General features: G+C 36.2%; 1 non-coding gene across 1 annotated transcript; it reads left to right on the top strand.

Moving 5' to 3' along the window:
• Positions 1-4,606: 4,606 nt before the first annotated feature.
• LOC145569717 (small nucleolar RNA R71) lies at positions 4,607-4,713 on the top strand. Its single transcript, XR_014096263.1, has one exon. It is a non-coding gene; the product is annotated as a small nucleolar RNA R71 (small nucleolar RNA).
• Positions 4,714-19,912: the final 15,199 nt, after the last annotated feature.

The raw sequence follows: 19,912 nt of genomic DNA, 5'->3' as shown, positions 1-19,912 counted from the left end.
CAGATTGACAGTCAAAGTACTAAAACAGCATCTGTTGACTCTGGTTAAAATGTGCAAAGTCAAACCGACAATGCAAATGCTTAGTCCGTTACCCTGCGTAGGTCGTAGAGGTTGAGGTCTCAACCTGATAGGTATCTTGGTATTGTATTAACCGAGAATCAGGACATTTTGGTAATGGATGGAGATGAACTGGAAACCTACAAGCAAGTGATGGCGAGCACCAACTCTACTAAATGACAAGAGGCCATGAGATCTGAAATAGACTCCATGTTAGAAAATCAAGTCTGGGACTTGGTTGACTTACCCGAGGGTTACACACCTATTGGATGTAAGTGGATTTTCAAATTGAAAACCGACAAAGATGGAAATGTATTCATTTACAAAGCTAGATTGGTAGAAAAAGGTTACAGGCAAATTCATGGTATTGATTACGATGAAACCTTTTCTCCGGTCGTAATGCTTAAATCCGTTAGGATCCTCCTAGCGATTGCTGCATATTACAACTGTGAAATATGGCAGATGGACGTCAAAACCGCCTTCCTCTATGGAATTTTGGAAGAAACTGTGTACATGACACAACCTGAAGGTTTTGTCGACCAAAACAATGTTGGGAAAGTCTATAAGCTTAAAAAGTCAATCTACGGGCTAGAGCAAGCTAGCAGAAGTTGGAATCTGCGATTCGATGAAGCCATCAGCAAGTTTGGTTTTATCAAGAATCCAAATGAGTCTTGTGTTTACAAGAAGGTCAGTGGGAGTGACATCGCCTTCCTAGTCTTATATGTCGATGACATATTGATCATTGGAAATAGCATCCCGATGTTAGAGTCTGTAAAGGCCTGGCTTGGAAAATTTTTTTCAATGAAAGACTTAGGAGAGGCTCAATACATATTGGGCATCATGATCTATAGGGATAGATCGAAAAGGATGATTGGATTGAGCCAGAGTACTTATATTGATAAGGTACTGGCACGATTCAAGATGGAAGAGGCCAAGAGAGGTCACTTTCCCATGTCACATAGCATAACCTTGAGCAAGAAGCAGTGTCCAAAGACACCTGATGAGCGAGAAAGGATGAATAAGATTCCATATGCTTCGCTAATTGGATCGATCATGTATGCCATGATATGTACTAGGCCAGATGTATCGTATGCCTTGAGTGCTACGAGCCGATGCCAATCAGACCCAAGAGAGGCGCATTGGACTGCGGCCAAGAATATCCTAAAGTACCTGAAAAGGAACGAGGATAAATTCCTGGTATATGGTGGCTCGGAAGAATTAGTTGTTGAAGATTATACCGACGCAAGCTTCCAAACAGACAGAGACGATTTCAAATCTTAGTCTGGATATGTGTTTTGTCTAAATGGAGGAGCGTTTAGTTGGAAGAGTGCCAAGTAGAGCACAACTGCAGATTCTACAACTGAAGCTGAATACTTGGCAGTTGCTGAAGCGACTAAGGAGGCAGTTTGGATTCGTAAGTTCCTTGGTGAACTTGATGTTGTACCCTCTATCAAGGGTCTAATAGCCCTCTATTATGACAACAACGGAGCTATTGCTCAGGCTAGGGAGCCAAGGGAACATCAGAAGGTCAAACATGTCAAGCGGCGATTTCACATGATAAGAGAATGGAAATCAGATGGTGAAATCAGAATTTGTAAAGTTGGAACGGATGACAATATAGCCGATCTACTTACTAAACCTTTGCCTCAAGTGAAGCACAACAAGAACATTGAGGCAATGGGAATCAGGCACGTTGGAGATTGGCTTTGATTTCCCTGTTTAGTGTTTTAATTAATTTTGAACATTTTAATGTATGACACTAAGATGAACCATTCAAGTGTTGAAGTAATTTAATTTCATGCAATTTTATCACTCTGCTTTCTATTTAATTGTGGTTTAGGATTAAATAATGAGTCCATTCGATTCTAAGAATATTCAAAATAGGGTATCAAGACCAGTCTTAGATAAAGAAACACCTATTAAGTGAACATTGAATATTATAATTGAGAATTATCCCTAATCGAGTTCATTTAAAAGATGGACGATTAATGACCGCTTGAGATTAGTGTGTAGTTTGATTTATAGCACCGTTTCTTATGCTATAAGGACATGATTGTCATAAATCATTTGCACAGGTATTGGTTTAGAACCATACTGGATCGACCTATGAGAATACTTTAAGAGATTTTAAAGTCGTCATAAGAATACTTCTCATTATGACTATCGGAACCTCTTTCCTCGACCATGAGTATTGTGAGTTCTCTTGTATGAGTACTAGTCCGTTTTGATGTTAGTCAAACGTCTGACGTACATGGAGATTATAACGGCAACACTCAGGCGGCTAGGTCCTCTTAGTAAGAGAAGCTTACATTACAAGATTGGGAATGTCCCCCTACTGATAATAGGGAACATGTCTTTGTTGTTTACAAGGCCTCTCGAAGAGCGAGACTGCGAAAATGCATGGCCGTGCTAGGATGGATTTTAGAAATCATCTGTTTATTTACGGTCAAACTCAGATTTCGAGAAACACTTCTTGATGTAAAGGATGACGAATAATCTCACATTATAGTTCATGAAGAAACATTAAGTGACATAGGAAAAAGGCTATACACTAAAAACGGAAGGATAAGTGGGAGATTGATAGGAATGGTGTCCTTCGAACAAGTATATTATTCCAATAGAGGGTTCGGAGCTATTGAAAAGCTTTTTATTCAGTAAGTTCAAGTGATCAGAATGCTTAGGTGGAGGCCGCTTCCAATCAGTAATATTAATGCATAATTAATATTACAGCTTCAACTTGACTGAACCCTTCGGGTCACACCCAAGCAACTAACGATCCAACACGACGAATTAATTCGAAAGGAATTAATGAGTCGCTCGAGTAATTAATATTTAGACGTCGGAAATCGAGCTAGGAGCGTCAAAACCGAGCGTCGCAAGTCGAGTTGAATTAATTAAAGGCGAGAAGGTAAAATCACTAATTAATCAACAATTTACCGAAATACCCTAGCATCGGAATGCCGCGAGCAAACCGAGTGCTAGAGGCATTTGTTATAGCTAAGATGGCTAGCAAGTGCACCAAGCCGAGCCTAGGTTGGCTGGTGTGTGCTAGCGCCCAATCACTAGCAAGGCTGCCAGCACATGGCTAGCAAGCCATGCTAGCATGTGCATGGCAGCCACAGCCACCTAGCAGCATTGCGTGCATGGCATGCTACCAAGCAGCCATGCCGCAGCAGCTAGCAGCAAGGCCAGCACGCATGGCGCGCCAGCCCATAGCAACTAGCATCATCATGGCGCGCATGGTGCTGCACCAGCCACGCTAGCAGCAAGCCAGCCGCACGCCAAGCACCAGTTAGGGGCTGCTTGGGTTCTTGGCTTAGCCTGCCTCGTGGCATCTACTAATTGGGGAAAGTGGAGCACAAGGGCTGGTTTTCCTCAAGCCTTGGGACAAGTTTGGTCCCCCCCCCCCTTTCCCTTATGGTCCTTACCTAACCTCTCCTCTAAATGTGCCACTTGTTGATTAATTAATTGTTGATTATTTTCTTTTGTTTTTGATTTAAAAATAAAAGGAGAAAATTGATTTTACCAACCCTCCCACATTGATGGGAGAGTGGATTTCTCACTTGAGTTCCCTATAAATACCCAACTTGGAATATGGGAAAACTCACTTGAGTAAGAGCTCAATTAGGCATCTCCGCATGAGAGAAAACCTATAAGCTCATTAATTACTCGGGTAGTCTTTTTGGTCGGACTTGGCTAACCTCCAAGTAGTAGACCGGTCGGGTCGAGTTGTGGGTGGACTTCGTTGGAGGTCCTTGCCATTTGTGAGGCTCGGCTTTTCTCAAGTAAGAGCTCCATCCGGGTGAGCGAAGCATGCTATAAGGGGTAATTTAGTCTTTTCTCCATTCTTGTTATTTATGCATTTTGTTATATTAATTATGAGTTTGTTCTTGGGCTCAGGTTTTATTTCCGCTGTGAGTCGGACTCATCAAAACCCAACATTTCTGACAAAGCAGGGTCAGAAGATGAAGAGGGTTGTTATTGGGTTTTCTGACCAGAGTTAGGATGGTAATGTTTCTGTTGTGGTGGTGGTTGTTGTTGTGGTTGTTGTGGAGGTGGAGGATTTTGCACATTGGTACTCCGGTAGGAAAGATATGGGTGGTTCCGGAGGCCAAGATTATAAGTGTTGGAGTATGGGTTATTTTGCCTAAAGGTTTGGAAGGCATTAACTTGATCCATGGAACTCCTACAATCTTGCTCCCAATGTCCTACAATTCCACAATTTTCACAAAAAGCTTTGTTAGAATTATTAACAACATAAACATTAGCTATGCAAGTAGGAATAGCGGTACTAAGAATATCTAATTTTTGGCAAATAGAAGTTAATTGATCTTGAAAAAAGGATACTGAATCGACATTATGTTTGCCTTTATTTGTAAAACCTTTAGGATTCCCGTATTGGGAATTATGGATTGCTATCTCTTCGACAACCTGACATGCATCATCTACATTTAGATTTATAAATAGACCATTAGCTGCAGAATCTAAAATTGTTCTGGATGAATTTCCAATCCCATTGTAAAAGGCTTGGATTAACTGCCACTGTGCTAAATTATGATGGGGGCACTCTCTCTCCAGATCTTTGAACCTTTCCCAAGCCTCATATAGAGTTTCATCTGGCTCTTGGGCAAAGTTTTCAATTGCACTCCTTAGTAAAGTTGTTCTTTCTGCAGGGTAATATTTATTATAGAAATTCAAAGCATGAGTTTCCCAGTCAGTAATACCAAGTGCAATTCTATTCAATCCATTATACCACAATTTAGCTTTACCACATAAAGAAAACGAAAAAAGAATCTCCCTTATTTAGTCTTGCGTGATCCCAACTTGCCTAATAATATTGCAATACTGACAGAAATCTGCAATGTGAAGATTAAGATCTTCACCCTTAGCTCTACTAAATTGCTTTCTTTCGATCATCGTGATAAATTGGGGCTTGATCTTGAATTACACTCCATCAAGAGCCGGTGTAGGAGTAAGATGTGGAAAATCAGTCAGGGACGGCTGCGAATAATCGCTAAGCTTGCGAGGTGGAGGAGGAGGTGGTGCCGTCATCTCTGATTCAGGTTCTGAAGAAGCTTCCAAATCGCTAGAATCAGATTGGGGTTCCAAAGGTGGATTACCTTCGAAAGTGTCTCGTACCTGTCTGTAAAGATTCTTCTATCTATGAAAAGATCATTCGATTTCAGGATCAAATGGAATGTAACCTGATCTAGAACCCCTAGGCATAAACACAGAACTGAACAAACAAATATGAGAAATTTGTCTCAAAGAACTTGCGTTCTCTGAGACTAGAGGGAATAATCTAGACTACAAAAACAATCAGAAATAAAAATAAAACCGTTTCCCTAGCAACGGCGCCAAATTTTGACAGGCTAAAGTCGTATCACCTTATCAAAAGTAATTCCTAAATCCTCTAACTAAAGCAGATAGGGAAGTAGGGTTGAACCACAGGGAAACGAGTCAATTTATTCCTAATTAAATTAAATAATCTAAATTATTAGGTAACCAATTTATTGTTATGAAAAGAACTAAACTACGAAGATTAAATTTTTAAGAGAAAATCAAATAATAAAAGCCTAGGGTATAGGTTCACCAATAAATAATATTCCAGGGTAAAACACAATAATCAATCATCAATGCATTAATTAATCAGATCATATAGGGCTTTCGCTACGTATTACAATTACAGAATTAATCTATCTGTATTAAATCGCATCTTTCGAATCTTGACTTAACCATTTATAAATTAACCTGCCTATTGAAACTAAGCCTAAACATCAATTCTCATCTGTCGGATCTCGAATCAATATTGCAAAACTCATACAATTAAACCAGGCCTAATCTATTGCATAGCATTAAATAAATCAATATGAAATTAATCAAGTCTTGACAATCAACAATAATAAATTACCCCTTCATATTATTTATGGATCCCCACAACCCTAGAAAACAATCTACTCACACATAATTAAATCTAAACTAATCAAAGCAATTAAGCAAAACATGATGAATAAAAGTAAATAAATTACTGAAATAAAAAGGGAAGAAATTGTTACCAAAGTTAACGGTAATAATGAATTGAATTAAACCAAGAGTTGTAGAGAGAGAAACAAGAGAGAAGTTTAAGCTTAAGAGAAAATTAAACTAATCAAAAGAGAGATCATCGTATCAAAACAACTAAAACGAATTTATACAAACATAAAAATCCTAATTAAAATCTAAGTAAGAAAACGTCGAAATCCTTGCTCCAAGACACGCGCCCGGTCGGGCCCGCCTTATTTTCTTCATTGTGCATCTCTCGCGCTTGGCCGGGCGCGAGACAGGGCGAAGGGCTGCTTCTTGATCATCCGCCCCGCCTAGCTGGGCACGCCTTCGGGCGAAGCCGCATCCGAGCGTACAAGGCTAGTTGGACTTTGATTGGGCTTCGATACTTAGCCCAATCCGGATTTCCTCTTTGGGGCTTTAATACTCGGTCCAATGCCTCGGCTTCTCTTATGTCGAGCCCTTAATCACCGGTTTGATAACTCTAACCGGCCTTAGGCTATGAAAGATGGTCGTGCTCCTCCAATGCTCGTAGTTGCTCCAAATATCCCAGGAAAATGCTCCAAATATGCAATTTCCTACAAAACGCTACCAAAACTACAAAAACACTAGAAAGCACATATTAGAATAAAAGTGGCTCTAAAGAGCCAAAAATACTCCTAATTATGACTAAGGGACGGGGGTAAATCACTATATAAAATAAACATATCAGCGGGAAAATCAGAGCCATCGCACAACGACAGGTCTATCGCGCAGCGACAGGTCTATTACACTGCGTCATAGTGTATCGCGCTGCGTCAGGGAGCCTCATGTTGCATTAGGAAGCATCGTGCTGCGCCAAGGTGCATTGTGCTGCATTGGGGTGCATCGTGCTGTGAGGTTTATATTGCAAACCGCTTCAACTTAACTTAGAGCTTTGTCTACTCACTCAACTTTGGACTTAGCGTACCTGCATCTATATTTTGGACTATAGGACTTTGCTCATGTTTTTCCTAAGGCTTGGCGCTATTCAACTTATTGTGTAAACTTGACTTAATGTATTTTGACATTTACGACTCAACATGACTCAAGGTGCAAGACTCCACTCGATGTGATATGAAACGACATGACTTAATGTACATGACTCGTGTGTGCATTGTATTGTCATGTGCTTGACTCAAAATGCAGAAAAGCAAAAAAATTTCGTCATTTTTGTGGAGGGTACCGACTTTCTCCCGAAAAAGAAAGACGCGAAAAAGAATCGAAATGAGTGTTTGCAGTGCATGTTGAATGAGCTTAGTCAAATGTATGTGCTGATGTTATATCTCATGGTGCAAGGATTGTAACATCCTAGGCTATCTCAATTGTTGACTTGATGATGAAAGTATTTAGGTAACTTAGGCACGGAGGCTAAGTACTTCATACTTTGTGATGCAATGATGATTATGATGATGAGTGATCTTGATATGACAAGGCGTGCTTCAACGTTGTATTAAGATTTCATGACAAAGGGTTCCTAAAGGGAAGTATTATTTGGTCATGTATCTGTGATGTATGTGAAAGTGACACTAAAGTTAGGCCGCAAAGGATAAGTGTATGGAAAAATATTTTGAAAAGAGTCAAATAGTGGTGACTCTTAGGCTAGGTAAGCTAATGATGTAGGGATCAAGCCCCCGAGTCTAGCTCTAAATGGATAGGGATGAGCATTGGAGATCCCTTGATATGATTATGCGTGAATATGTATGTGAATGTATGAATGCATGATTATTACGTCCGCACCCCAATGTGAGGTTGCCTACGTATCCGTTAGGAATCAGACCGAACATAGCTCTAGCCGAACCTCGCACAAGTGTGTGTACACCTCAAAGAGGTCTTTGGAGGGTTGTAACGTGGTTAGGCTAAAGGTTGAGAAAGAAGGGGATAAAGACTCAAGACCCTAGATAGCCCCCAAGGTGTGCAACCTTGCTTTTGAAATCTTTGTTTTTTTATGCTTGAGTTTTTCTCACTTTTTAACTCTCAGCTCTTTTGTTTACTTTTTGCTCTCTCTCTCTTTTTTTCTTTTTAATTTTTCATATTTGAATCTTTTTTTTTATAAGCGTGGGCAATCCCGATCATGCGGTCTATCACTCACTTGGCATTCATGTTTCTCAGGCACGGTACCGAGCACTCGATAAGAGACGCAATCTGAGACGTGTTCTTATCAAAGATATATTTATATCAATGACATTGGAACACTTGCCCTTTTTCACACTTTTATTGCTACTTAAACTTTTGAAATTTGGTAAAATCACTCAAGCTTTTGTATTTAGAACTTGCATAAGTTGCACACCATCCCATCCCAAGGTTAGGTGGATGTTGTTGAAAAAAGAAAGGTCTTTCGTTAGACGAGGCTCAAAGTGTTTATCAAGAAAGGATTGTATTTTTTAAGGGTGAAAGATGATACAATAGGCTATAAGAGGTGCCTTGAATCATTAGTATACCTTGTGCTTAGTCCGGCAATTTTTTTTTTTTCGATGCAATGCAATGATCATATGCAAGGAAAGAAATGCTCATTTTATTAAAAGGAAAAAAGAAAAACCTACAAAATAAATCTAAGGAAAAATAAAAGGTGCCTATGCTAGACTTATTGGGGAAAGGAGGAATAAAAAAAAGATAAAAAGGTCATGACATCTTGTCGTTGAACCCCGCCTTATGTCTTGTGTTTTATCATCACTCGGTCTTCTTGCCAGCTGGAGGTATGGGAAGCTTGTTATTATCAATCAAGTATTGGATGGCCTCTTTTAGCTTCCAACAGCTCTCAGTATTATGACCCCTACCTTGATGATACTTGTTGTGTGCGTTTGGGTTCCAACTAGGCAACCTCTTTTCAGGTGCGGGATCTTGAATAGGTCCAATGGGAGTAATGAGTCCCTTGGCATGGAGTCGAACGAAAGCAGTATCATAGCTCATCCCAATAAGGGTGAACTCTTTCCTTAGTTGCTTTTTAGGTCCTTGATTATCCATGGCTAAGACTTCATTGAGGTCAAAGGTACTAACATTGTTACTAGAGTAGGTGTTTTCGGAAGAAGAAGGATTGTCGTTCTTCTTTCCTTTCCAGCCACTGTTGTTACTATGGTTAGTAGCTTTTTGTTTTCCAAGTTCATCTTCAATGTTAATGCCTATGTTATAGACGGCCTTGAAAATATTCAGGTTGTGTTGGTATTTTAAATTCTTTGAATACTTCTCTTGGAGATTCTTGATGAACATTCTTACGGACTCCTTTTTAGTAGGAACCTCTACCATCCTAGAGGAAGCATCTCAAGTTCCCTATGGTCAGTTTCAACCTGAATGTTGCACTTGTATCTATCAACCTGAATCTAGGGATGTCATTGGCGTTGAACTTCTGCGGAAGAAATTCTTTGTCCACTAAGACCCCTTGTGAGCTAATTCCCTGAAATTTATAGTCATTGGAAATTTTACTCAAGCTTTCTTCCATACGCTCAAGCTATTGTTGCTTCCTAGGGTCGTTAACTTGAAGAGCGAGAGTTTTGAACATCTCGGTCAAGTTAGTCATGTTTTGTTTCAATTCATCAATATCCTATTGGGTAGCCATTAGTACGAACTTTTTCCTGTGTCTGATGGGCTTATCAAAGAGTAGAACTTGAACGAAGGTGTTGTCTTTGATTAACCGTCCTTCTCTCCTTGACCAAGTGGTGTGGAAAGGGAAGTCATGGATGTTTATTATTAATTATTTTAATCTAAACTCAATTCAACATGCAACAGATGGGAAGAGATCATGGAAGAATGTGGGGAGTGATATGCATGGAGAAAGCATGTAGAGAGTGGAAAGATGATGTAGATGGAGAGATATGGAAAAATTAGGAATAGAGTGGACCCTCAACTCAAATGACGGAAAGAACGACTCATGCATGGACCTAAGACATGGTCACGGTGTGAAAGAGTATGTACAAAGTGTGTGCTAAGACTAGTGAGTGAAAGTGATATGTTCAAGACTCGTGTCATGACCATGTGACTAGACATATGATTAGACTCGTACAAAGACTAAGTTAAGACTTCATCTATATACACTAAACTGGATAGGCTGTGGTATTTCAGTCATAACTTTTTATCTGTGACTCCGAATTGGATGAAAACAACGCCCAATGAAAGATAAAACTCGGGGCTAAAGATCCATAGTTTTTATGACTCGTAATTATTTCTAGAACTCCGGTTATGACAAAAACAAGTTGACGCTTGTGCAGTATACGGGAATAAAAATCCGAGTTGACTCAAAGGAACTATGACTCCATTTTAGACATATTTATTAGCTCAAATTAATTAATCAATTAATTAAGCAAAGTCCTTTAGTCATTGGTTAGTTTATTTAAGCATATTTATAATCACAAGTCAAACCAACGGCTAGTTTAATCACCTATAAATATGCACAAGTAAATAATGCACAAGTAGTCAAATAAGCACAATATGATGCAATGAGTTTGCAACCTAACCATGGCTCTAGTTCTCTAAAGTTCGAGGATAAGGGTAGTCAAAAGAGGGTCCATGGTTATGAGTCCGGATGCATCGCGCAGAAGCCTTACCTTTGGAAGGGTTGGCAAGTATGGATGGGACCCCATAAGTTAAACTTGTTTCCATGGTTTGGTGAATTCACAAACTTGGATGTACCCTTCATTGCAATGAGCGTTCGATTGGGTAGATGGAGCATGAATTCCCAGAGGGTTATGGCCATCTGTAGAACACATATGGGTTTCGAAAAAGAGGGAAAAACTCAATCAGGAAGTAAAATCGGCCAAACAGTACTAGAACCGGTCAAAGCAAGAAGGCAGACGCCTAGCTCGGTATTGGAAGAACATGGCGCGAGAAAAAAGGGACCATCGGGAGGAGATGGCCCTGTCGCGTCGCGATGTTGCCATTGCGTCGCGACAGAGCCATCGCACTGGGATGGGCTCTGTTCTCTCAGCAACGGTTCCTACAAGCCTTAGCAGTTTTCTGTGTTCTTAGAATTTTCCGATTTTCGCAGCGTTTTTTCGATTCTAGTGTTGTGAATGATATTTCCCAAATTTCCTATGTGTAAAAAGCCTATGTTTTTGACGCATTACGGATGGTCTATCCAATGCGGACCTTTTTATGCATATGCCACAATGTTAATCAAAATTATGCACATGAATACTTAGAACGTTTTGAGTCTCATCCACTCATTCTAATTTATTGCCAAAATAAATTTTAGGAATTAAAATAGAAATCCTCCCTATCGGAGTCGCCAAAAACTGTAGGGAATATTTTAAGAGCTATCAAACCATCTAAGATTTGGATAAAAATTATGAGGCACGAAAATAATATTTGAACATATTCCATTTCGCACAGAACAAGAACTCTTAAAAAGAGGAGTTTTATTCAATTTCAAACTCTTTGATCTTATCTTTTCAAAAAGGATAATTAAGATCTTTTAGAAACTCATACAAGCTTCTAATTAATCCTAATTAGTTTAGGAATGGGATTAAACCTTTGGACCCTCCACATTATCATTGGGTCGTAGGTAAAATCCGGTTTAGGCCCACTTTAGTATTTTGGCCAAAACTTCCTCATTATTCATCGGAATTGGGCTTATAATATATCGTTGGAAAGCTTTTTTCAAGCCCCATCCAACTACGCTATTATTAGACCCATATCATGGACCAAACTTAAACTAGAATGGACATTTTCATGAATAGGGTACGAAAAGAAATATTTTGGAAAACAGAAAGAAGTACGTTTACTAAAAATAAGTGCATCACGAGACTCTTTCACATTTCACCTTGTTCGACAATCAATGACGTGAAAGATATTCATCACTGGGTTTGGTTTTTGGGGAGACACAATCAGGTATCTACAAGTGGCATTCAAAACACACAAAAAAAAAAAAAAAAAAAAAAAAAAAAAGAAATAGGGAATTCTTATTTCTAATGGCTGCATTCAAGCACTTATATTTTATGTGTATCAACATGTACAATGGCATCGCACAATTGACTTGATTGATAACAGAAAGCTTCCAATGAATGTGAAAGCAACTACCAAATATGAAGATACTCCAGAAAAAATGGTAAATTACTAAATTTGCTTTGTTCAATTATTTGTTGGTCTATGTTCAATAAATTGAGTTATGTTATTCAAATAGTAATTAATTTTATATTTTAGCTTGAAGCTTTTGCATATTTTCAACAAACTAAAGATTATAGCGAAAATGAGTTGCTAGAGTCAAAAGTTTCAAAACTGATTTGACCAAGATGAAATGGAGAAGCAATTGGGATCATAAAAATTGTGGTGTCTACTTGATGAAAAATATGGAGGCACACACTACAGAACCTTTGGTAAAGTGGAATTGTGACTTGAAAGCTAATGATGTAAGTTTTTAACAATAGTATTCATAATTATAAGTATGTTCATTTGTTTTCTTTATATGTTCAAAACCTTTGATAAATTGTTCATAATTATAAATATGTTTATTGTTTTCTTTACATGCCAAATTGATCAAATCCGGAAGCTTAGGGTGCAATATTGTTCAGAAATAATTCTATGCCCCACCAATAGAGAAGGGTACAGAGTGAAAATGGCAGCAAGAAGAAGGATTGAGGAGAATTAATGATTAGATTTTATGACATTGCAAGAAACTGTGAATTAATTTAAATGTGTTTGAATTTTTAGTTTGAAAGACAAATGTTGTTAAATTTGAGATTGTCATTATAAGTTATATTTGTATTAATCGTTGACATTTAGCTTATGTTCAAATATTGAAGTGTAGTTGTTCATTTTATAAGATATTTAGTCAATCTTTTTGTTGATTAATAAAACTTAAAAAATAATAATAATAAATTTAAAGATAACGAAAAAAATAGGCTTATATATTGAAAAATAATAAGAATCTGTATATTATTACATATTTAACCAAAATAGAAAACCTATGAATTACTTGTCTTGTCAAACATTGATAACATTTCATCATAATTTGAAACTTTAGAAGATCCAGAAGCATGAGACCCTTCATTCCTTGCATTACGACCAGCATCAAAATACTAAAAACACAAAAATTAAAAGAACGACCAAAAAAAAAAGTTAAAAATAAAAACACAAACATTCAGAATTGAAAAAGAGAATGTCCATACTTATTTGAAACCATTTACTAGTCTCATATCAAAAGCCTTTATTATGATTCACTTTATATACTTTCCTTTTTTTTAGCTTGAGAACCAGTTCTGTTTTGGGTGTTTTTGTCCCTCGGGAGAGTTACAACTCGAAGACTGGTCCGGCTGGCTCCGTACCTGCAAAATCAACGGAGACTCCGGTTGGGTGGAGCTCCGCCTCCAACAGTCAAGTTAGTAACTTGAAGAAGGATAAAAAGTGCGGAATTTAAGGTGGGGATCTGCTTGGATTCCAAGCTCAAATATTCTCTGATGTGAGAGAAAATGGATGTAATAAATGATTGTCAATTGTCCCCAAAATGAGGGAATATCTCCCTATTTATAGGGTCATGGGAAAAAGTGCCCTCTACTAGGTCAGTCTGACCTAGGGCAGGTGGGCTGCGCCGCAAAAGTGCGGATTTGGGGAATTGGGCCCTTGAAGGCCGCAATTCTGAGAATTGATCTGGGAGTGCCACGTGTCAGCTGGGGATTGGTCAGAGGTGACTTGCCAGCCTTTGACACGTGGCAGGCCCTCATTGGTCCAAGTGTTTAGGGTAAAAATACCCCAAACAAGTTCTTACCCCTACCATCAAAAGCCTACAAAGAAATAATAAGCATTCAGATTTTAGTATACGAAGTTCAGAATAAACTTGAGCATCTTTAGTAAAAAAAATATAGCTGAGCAACAGTTGCTGGAAAATTAGTTGAAGCTTGACCACCAAAAAACCTACACAAAATTAACAATAGTTCAGAATTTATGTAATTCAGTTCAAGAAAAACTTACAAAAATTGAATAAAATAATTACATTTGATAAAGGTGGTTGAGTAACACTTGATGAAGCTTTTTTATTTTTAGCTTGAGAACCACTCACCTACAAAAAAAAATGATGAAAATGTAAAATATAAATTAATAAATTAAAAAAAAACTAAAAAATATTGAGAAACGAAATTAAATTTACAGAGGAAGGATGAGCATTAGTTGTTGGAAAGGTATTTGAAACTTGGCCACCAAAAATCTACAATAATAACAAATGTCCAAAATTTAATCACTAAAGATCAAAACCCATCATTGAAAAAATGTTAAAATAAGTAATCAATATATACTCATTAAAATAATTACATTTGATGAGGATGGATGAGAAGAATTAATTCCTGCAAAATTATTTGATGCTTGACCATCAAAAACCTAAAAAATTAACAAAAGTTCAAAAGTTAATAAATAATATTCAAAATAAAGTAAATAAAATTCAGAAGAATGTTCAATAAAAATACTTACATTTGCTGAAGATGACTGAGAAGCATTGGTTGAAGCTTTACTATTTTTGTTTTGAACATTCTTTTTCTTTGGAAGCACAGAGAGATTTGAATCTTCTTTTGTTGGATATAAATCAAAGGATCACCATCATCATCTAAAATCTGCAAAATTAAATAAAATCCTTACATGTTCAGTTATAAATAAATTTTAAAAAAAAAGTTTAGGAATAAATAAAGATTAAAAGTTCAAATTACCTGAACCAATTTTTTAACAGTAGCTCTAGCTTCATCTTTATATTTATCTACTTTTGTTTTCCAACCCTTAGCTTTATTACACGCTTTCTCAACTGTACTTTTTGTCCTGCAGTTTCTCTCACCCTTTTTCCTAGCTATTTTTGGATTATTTATAGGAAACCCTTCTTCATTACCTTCTTCATTAGCTTCTTGACCAATTTCAACATCTTCAATGTCAATTGGACCCATAATACTCTCCACCTTTTCACGTAACATACTAAAAGTATACTCAACTTCCGCTCTTGCTACAAGGTCATCTTGACATGATGTCACTAACTAAACATACTTCCTAAGCATTTAAACTCTCCAAACAGCACAAGGAACAACTTTAACCTCTTCACATTTATCTTCATCAACAACATGGCTACACATAGCCTTCTTATCCACCTCTTCACTATGTACTGTTCAGAAATCTTTTGAACACAATGAATGTTGTACATACAAAGAGAGTTTCAACGTAACAACCCCATTTCACTCCAATACTTACAAGTACAATTGACGTTGAAGGTGAATTTCTCATAAGTAACTTCATGCCTTATGACGTCCTTATTTGGCCTCCAAACATAATAACAAATAGTCTCATTATCTTCATGCTTCCGCTCTTGACAACATGAAATCCATTTTGCAAATTGGTCCTAAAAAACAACATACACAGAAACAGTATAAATCTCCCTAGCGTGAATGAGCAAACTGACATTAGCTACTGCAAGATGACAGTTACCCCTCAAAAAAACGAAAATCTTGCTTACTTTCTTTACTCCTCTACTCCGATATAACATCAAGAAAAGTACTATAAAAGTCACACAAACCATGTGTTTTATTCAATCTATTATTGGAAACTGAGTGATTTGTTGTCACACTCCTTTGGGATGACAAAACTCCACCCGAAAAATAATCCTTTGAATATACCGGACACCATTTTTCTTTGATATCATACAAAGGATTTAATGTAGCACCCTCGATTCACTAACTAATAATTAACAAGAATTAAAGGAAAAATAAACAACCTTTAAATAAAATTGCGGAAGCATACACCTAATCAGAGGTATCACCGCCACACTCGACATCCTATCAAGTGTTAAGGCTTATAAAATCCCAACAATACAACCCAATAAATCTAAGTGAGCTATTTATACAGCTTTACAAACTTGTTATAACAGACTAATCGAAACACTTGAGTTCCTTTAGCTACGATCACTTGATTAATCTGCTTAGAAAATCTTGACTACTCACCATTAAGGACAAATTCCAAAATCGATCGTCGCAGGGCCACCATAAGAAAAAGACATGGCCGCAAACACAAATAGCACAACAAAATAACACACATGTCAGCAAAAAGCTGAGTAATCACAACAGATCAAAATACAAAGAATAATAGAATATTAATATAATTAGCTCACTTAAACAATGTAGTTCGAAACTACATTACACATATACACCTCAAGAGTAAAAGAACTCCAACTCTGAAAATAACCTTTGTCAAATAAACCTCGAATAATAATACGAACCATTACTCAATTAACTCATATAACCCGTAAGTGTGTCATGCTCTTTGTTCTATACCTAGCCTTGGACATGGGTAATTCGAATAACAAACCAACAAGTATAAAAACTTGAATATTCTTAATAACCAAAAAACACTTTGAACCAGACCACATAAGGGCCAAATCCCACTGTAGGGGACCATAGAAAAATTAATAATAAAGATTGTACCTCATTCTTAACTCATGATTATCATCTCCTTACCAACATGCCAAGGACTAAGGTCTATAATGCCGAGCCTCAAACAAAGAATAAAATAATAATTCTCAACCTTTTGATCTCATACATCGATCACATAATCATTCACAAGCTAATATTTAGTATCTCAACAATGGTACATGTACCCAAATAATACAACAATTTGATTCATAAAATATCTCAACCCTTATAGGGAAATAATTTTAATACGCAAATATAATCAATTCTCAACCCAATATTATATTAGTAACCCTAAAACCTCAATAGAACAATACTCTCTATAGCAACAACATTAAAAACCCTAAAATTAACGCAATTAATATAATCAATAATACAATAAAATAATACAACAATTAAATCATATAATACCTCACACTAATCATATACATATAATCTTGATCATACGAATAGCAAAATAAAATTTACACAAGATAATATAGAGTACAATCAATAAACAAATTATAACATAACAACTCTAATAACAATCAAATTATAAACAACAGCTTCAAAACATTGATAGTGTGATTACCTCACGGAAGCGTGGTTAAATTTCCAGATAACATGACTTGAGTAAGGTAATAATGGGCTCTAATTGGTTAATAAATGGGTATTTGATTTAATTTGATATTTAATCATCAAAAGGGTAATGATTGCCGCATGATATATATATATTGAGAAGGGAATTGATGAAGTTTGAGCATAAAACAATTAAACTAGCTGAAACAAGTTTGCAGAGGTCAACTCTTAGAGTTTTTGAGAAGGAAAAACACGATTGCACCCTTCAAAACTTTTGGAAACCCCTTCAAAACTCTTAGTGCTCCTATATTGATCTTTGAATCTCACCAAGGTGCCAAGTGCACAAACGATGCCGAGTGCTTGGAAAAATTTCTCTAATTGCTACGGCAATTGAAGGTGCTTGATCTGTTGTTAAGGATATGGGGTGACGACATCCTCCCATAGATCTCATAAAAGCCTCAAACAACCATACAAAACATCTAGTCTTCTCATCAAGGACAAAACCCATTCCAAACATTAAATTGTTGCAATGATGGTTCATACCAACGAAAGGAGCACAAATCATGCCATACTTGTTGATTCTATAGGTGGTATCAAAGACCATCAAATCACCAAAAGCTTCATAATCCCTTGGCATTCTTCCATCCCTCCAAAATACACTACTAAGGGCATGATTTACATCCACCTCAAACTCATAATAAAAGTCAGTTTCTTTAGCTTGTCTTGTAGCAAAAGACTTGATCAAAGCATTACAATCACCACCTTCTAATCTGCCAGTTTTTCAGTAGCTAAAGCACTGTAAACATTAGTAACAGTGAAGCATAGATTAGGAGTTCCACTGACTTCTTTTCTCAAAGCACGAAGAGAATTTGTAACCCTAACCCCACTAGCCTTCATAGTACTAATGAACTTCAAATGCTAACCTTGAATTTTCCTTTGAGACCTAAGGAGATGTCTCTTCTCAATAGGTATCGTAGCATGGTTGTGATCCATATTATGTTTAACAGCAGTCCAAACACCTTTGTCATCAATTATAAAATCAATATAAGCTTCCAACATGTACTATAATCCAACTTAGAAAACTTCCTAGGGATCTTAGAGGAAGTATCCTTCAAACCAACATTTGAACATAAGTAACTTCTGCCTCTCTAAACTCTTGTATTACCAACATATCGAACTTTCCCCTTCCTAATATTAAATCCATGCCTAAATGCATAATCATTATACATTTCATATGCTTCCTTATCACTTTTTACTTATTTCCTCTTTAATTCAGACACTTCACTTTCCTTATAAACAACTTCATACGTTCTAACTTTAATAAACAAACACAGTTCATAATAAACATTACTACAGTTCAAAAATAAAACAACAAAGTCCAAATAAATGAAAATGATGTTCATAATTACTTGTACAATCACATTTTATAAAACATACATACTCAGAGAAATATGTAAAACGGAAAGGTTTAATAAAATAACCTAGATGTTCATAGAAAAGAAAACAGTGTTCATAATATAATACTGCTAATAACAATTTTGATAATGAATGCAAATTAAAGCATCAAATTCAACAATTTAATTAATAATGAAATGGAAAAAAAACAAAAAACTAAGCAATTAAAATTAAATATCAAAATCAAACTCAGATTTCATATGACCCGAATGTTCAGAATCATATGAAACAAAATTCATGAATAGTTTGATCTATAAGTGATCAAAATCATCACAAATTAATAAAAATACAATAAGAAAGAAAAATCTCATCGCAAACAGCTTATTTAAAATTGATAATCTTGATCCGTTCATCAATTAATCAATTGAATTATATAAAATTACAACTAATTAAACCTTACAATTACGCTATGTTCATATTAAACTTAAACCGAATGCACCAATAGTTTAATCAACAAGTGACCAAATTCATCACAAATTAATAAAATACAATGAGAAATCAAAATCTAATCTCAAGTTTCAGCAACTTAATTAAAATTAATCAATCGTTTAATCAGTTCATCAATTAACTAATTGAATTGTATGAAATTACAACTAATTAAACCTAATAATTATACGATGAGTTCGAATCAACAATTACTTGAAAACATTAATAGAATCAATAGCAAATGTAAAATCAATAAATAGCATTAACAACAAAAAACCTAATTAGCGATAATTAGCAATTGAAATAAGAAATCTAACCTGCACTATCGAGAACTTCAGGTACAGAAATTAAATTCATGGCGATGGACAGCAGTAATGAATAAATTCAATCAAAACAGAGGAATCAACAATGGTGATAAACGCATTCAATGAAAACAAAGAGAAAAAAAAAAGAGGAGAGAGAAAATTGAGGAGAGAGAAATTATGTATGATGATTCAAAAATCAGGAAAGTTTAAGAAGAAGAGAATTAAAGAGAAGAAATTGAGAAGTAAGGAAATAATTGAAAAAGGAATGAAGGCGCGAAATAGAAAGGGGAAGAACGTTGAGATTTGAAAGAAGAAAGTTGCACTTGGCAAACTACTAAACACATGGCGTCAAACTAGTGGTGGAGCACACAGTTTAAGGTGCACCACAGTGCATCTTATAATTTGCGATATTTTAGTCATAACTTATTCGTTACAAGTCGGATTTAGGCTTATAATATATTGTTGGAAAGCTCTTTTCAAACCCCATCCAACTAAACAATAATTGGATAGAGATTATGGACCAAAATAACTTGATTTGATGTTTTTATGACTTGGACACGAAATGAATGATTTTAACACGAAATGAATGATTTTGGGTTTAAAGGCACGAAATGAATGAGTTTGACTTAAAAAATTTTAGGAAAGGTCAAGGTTAAGGTCAAAGCTTAAGGAAACTTCACGAGACTTTTCAAC

This window comes from Chenopodium album, chromosome 11 (genome assembly GCF_948465745.1).
Source record: "Chenopodium album chromosome 11, dcCheAlbu1.1, whole genome shotgun sequence".
Lineage (NCBI taxonomy): Eukaryota > Viridiplantae > Streptophyta > Magnoliopsida > Caryophyllales > Amaranthaceae > Chenopodium > Chenopodium album.
This window is presented reverse-complemented; position numbering and strand designations above follow the sequence as displayed.